Source organism: Mus pahari, chromosome 4 (genome assembly GCF_900095145.1).
Source record: "Mus pahari chromosome 4, PAHARI_EIJ_v1.1, whole genome shotgun sequence".
Classification (NCBI taxonomy): Eukaryota; Metazoa; Chordata; class Mammalia; order Rodentia; family Muridae; genus Mus; species Mus pahari.
Genome location: NC_034593.1, coordinates 83,447,569 through 83,452,064, shown reverse-complemented (window position 1 = coordinate 83,452,064; position 4,496 = coordinate 83,447,569).

The following is a 4,496-nucleotide window of genomic DNA, read 5'->3' as shown; positions in this document are numbered from 1 at the left end:
ATATATATTACATATACCTATATATTCCTGAGTACAACCTGGCCTCTCTGTATTCTGTTACTTCTATGTATGTTTTCAAGGCTGACCATTTGGTATTGCATAACCAGTTGATGTTCTCTTCTCTAGGGAAGGCTATCTCTCCTGCTCTCAGCATTTCCAGCATTTCTTAGTTGCCTGTTCATCTCTGGGGAAGGCTATCTCTCCTGCTCTCAGCATTCCTTAGTTGCCTGTTCTTCGTTCAGGGTTGAGGCCTCATGGGCTTTTCCCATCCACTTTGCTGTGTCTATTGGGGTCATTCTTGTTCAGTTCATATTTAGGCATTCATGTTGGTGAGTATTTTTGTGGTCAGTTGTTGGCTATTCCATGTGTACTTTTTATTTTTTTTTTATGAAATAAAATTCGGTTAATAGGAAAACTTATTTTAAAAGATAGTTCTTTATACAGGGCCTGGGGAGATAGCTTAGTCATTAAGGCATTTGCCATGAAAACATAAAGACTTGATTCAGATCCTGATCCTCAGCACCTATTTTTTTTTTAAACTCTGGCACTGTGGCATACCTCTGCAGTTCCAGTGCTGGAAATGCCAACGCAGGACGATCCCTGGAGCTTGCTGACAAGCAAGCCTACCTCAATCTGGGAGCTCCAGCTTCAATGAAAGACTCTGTCTCAAAAAGTAAGGTAAAAAACAATTGAGAAAAACACCTTGTCTGGTCTGTCTTCTACAAGGGCATACACACACACGTGTGTGCACACAAACATATACATACACATGTATGTGATTTGTGTGCACATGCATTCACATACTCTGAGAAAGTTCTTAATATCAAACCATATTGAGGGATGGAGAGGTGGTTCCATCCCTTAAAGATGGTTTTAGATTTCCCATAGGACCTAATTTTGGTTCTCAGCACCCATATTGTGTGGGTCACAACCACCTGTAACTCCATCTCCTGCACACAGGTGGCACACATGAACACACACACACACAAATATTTAAAATAAGTATGTGTGTACAATATGTGCATTTACTGTACTGAACTGAGAGAATTAAAGGCTTTATACTTACAACATTGTTTTCTTTAATTTTTACATTTTTTCCTTCTGTCTTCTGTAGTTACTACTTTATTGGAGTTGGCCATTAGCAGATGCATACATACTAAAAAGCGTATAATTATTTGGCATTTTAAAGTGTCCTCTTATTTCCAAGGTCTGGTCACGTATTTGTTACCCTGGAAGATCTTATGTCTTAACTGAATTCTGAAGTAGAAGATGTCAGTGAGGATGACTGACAAATCTTGGCAATCTGTTCCTGGCTTTTTTTGGGAGGGGTTGGGGGACGGTTCTCCTTAATTCTCTTGGCCAATAATAAGGCATATTATACTGCCTTATTTTTATTTTCCTTAGTGTGTTATTTCTTCATTAGCATTTTTGTTGCAGGACACATGGGGTAACAAGACACTAGCTCTTGGGTGCATCAGTCTTAGGCCTCTTACCTTCTTTGTTTAAGAGCTTTTGGACATGTTGGTAGTCAACATGTTCTTTAGAGAGACTAGAAAAGTTTATGTATTCTGCTAACTCTTTTGCCCCAATAACTGAGGCACAGTACTATCTGTCAGTTGAGGAATATTCTCCTTCTTTGCTCAGATTGGTATCCACAGTGCTTCCCCAAACAAACTTAGCTTTCTCTTTCCAGTTCTCCTTGGTCTATAACAAGAATTCTACTCAACGCTCTGCCATGAGTCAAGACCTCCTGCTTCATGGGGAATCCTTGCTTGTTATCCCCATCACTGATTTGGATGGACCACATAACCCTTCCATTCTTCACCCCAGGCATCAGAAGCGACTTTTGTGACCATGCACTTCTCATAGAAAGTTTCAAGTTTGTGTTTATCATTAACTTCAGTAAGTTTCTCATAGTCAGCTATCAGGAAGAAGATATTCAGATTCTTTTTAACATACCCATCTAGAAGGCATCATGAAAAAGGAGTTAAAGTGTTCTTTCTTTTTTTATGACCTAATAAGGAATCAAGATCTTGACCTTTGCTTTTAAAATTTTGTTTGAATCTGTTTTCCTTGGTAATTATTAACTTATCTGTTTAAAAGATTTTTCTAAGTCCCTTTCTTCCTCTCTTCTTCTTCTTCTTCTTCTTCTTCTTCTTCTTCTTCTTCTTCTTCTTCTTCTTCTTCTTCTTCTTCTTCTTCTTCTTCTCTCTAATTTTTCCTCAGATAAAGCTAACATGTCAATAGTAGAACAAATCCTTTACACTATTACAAATGATACCAGACTCTTTTTTCCCTGTTATTTTGTTTCATGTTCATAGAAACATGTTGTATGCACAAGCAACATAGTTCTCTGTGTTTCTGTTTTATTTGCTATATTTCTGAACTGTCTTTTTGTGATGCAGAACCTTCATTCACTTACTCCAGAATTACTGTTGCAGTGTATCATCACACAGTATATATTCCCTATCCCCCCTCACCTATTATTGTCTGTTCATTCCCTAGCCTAAATAATAGGATTTTCTAGAACTTCATAATTCTTTTCATATACTCCTTCATTTCCCCTCATTGTATAATTTGAAGTGAAATTCTTTTACTCCTAGATTTTCCTTATAAGTGTGTACTTACATGACATAATCAGCTAGCTTGCTTTGCTTTCCATAGGCTCTCTAAGAACTTGTTTTTATTAGCTGATTATATTTAGATTTTCAGAACATATAACATTAAATGCTGTTCTGTCACCTAGTCTACATCCTTTTGTCTTGTCCTGCAGTTAGATGGATTTAAACATACATTATCAGTTTGTATGTCAAATGGTTCTGTGATTTTTGGCTTTAAGTGTGTTTTTCTTCTTTATCAAATTACACTAGAAAGAATTAGTGGCAGTGACATTTCCTGGGTCCTTGCAAGTTCCTTGCTGTCTATATTTGGCATTCATACTCCAAATCCTGTGTTCATAGATAGAAAATCAAGTTGTCCTCACAAAGACCAGCCCTGCCTTCTCCATGAGCTTACCCTTAACACTGGTACTGGGTTTTTTGTTTTATGTATTCATTTTCTATCTCTGCCATCAAACATGCACACAAACTTAATGACTTAAAATGCAGAACTTTTATCCCCCCAGTACTGGAGGTCAGAAGTCTACAGTCAAGGTTCTGGAAGGACTACTCATCTTCTGAGGAGCACTGGGAGAATTCCTTTTCTAGCTTCTACTTGCACCCCTTGCACCTTGACCAAGGCTCTGACTGTTGGTCTCACAATCACATCTCTTATTGACCTTTGGCCCCTCTGTTTCATCTTATAAAGACCTTTGGGATTATATTGAGCTCATCCAGATAGGCTACAATGAGCCCCCATCTTAGTGTCCTACAAAGCCCTCTTGGAGATATAAAGAGGTATCCACAAGTTTTAAGGAGTGATAGAGCCACATCTTTGGAGGTATTGGGCCTACCAGATTTTGTTTTATCCTTAGAAAAATTTTCATAACTCAACAATGCAGTAAAAAAAGAAAAAAAAGGCTTCCTACATACTTGTTGTACCAGGATTCTCAGAGTATCCATTCTGCACTACAAGTATCCACCCTTAAATTTATAAACATTAGTCATAAGCTAATTCTCCAAAGAGTGAGAATCTTTAGGCTTAGTATTTAAAACTGGTACCTTCCTGGGCTGGAAAGATGGTTCAGTAATTAAGAGCACCTACTGCTCTTGCAGAAGTGCAGGTTCCACTTCCAGCAATCCCAATGGCAGCTCACAACAATCTGTAGCCCCCAAATCGGGGATATCTAATGTCTACTTCTAGCTTCAACAGGTGCACATGCATTGACCCAGGTACATACATATACCGATAAAAACAAAATGAAAAACTCTTACCTGCCTGGTGATTTTTAAAGTAAAGAATAGTTGCTAATTTCTGCTATACAGCTAGTTGATACCCAGCAAGTAGGGCAACATGGAGGGGAAGTGTTGGCACAGAATAGGAGGGGAAGATCAGGGCCTCTCACTACTAACTAAGTCCCTGGGAATGCATGACCTCATCCCTTCCCAGCACAGTTCTGGATGTTCTTCATCCATTTAGTAATAACCTCTGTGACCATGCATAGGAATAGAGTCTTAACATTCTAGAATTAGAGGAAATGAATGACAGTATTATATTTGTATTTCTTAGTGGTCCATTGAGGGCTATTACAAATAAGCATCTGTGTTAGTCAGGGTTTCTATTCCTGCACAAACATCATAACCAAGAAGCCAGTTGGGGAGGAAAGGGTTTATTCGGCTTGCATTTCCATACTGCTGTTGATCACCAAATGAAGCAGGACTGGAACTCAGGCAGGTCAGAAAGCAGGAGCTGATGCAGAAGCCATGGAGGGATGTTCTTTACTGGCTTGCCTCCCCTGGCTTGCTCAGCCTGCTCTCTTATAGAATCCAAAACTACCAGCCCAGAGATGGTCCCACCCACAAGGGGCCTCTCCCCCTTGATCAGTAATTGAGAAAATG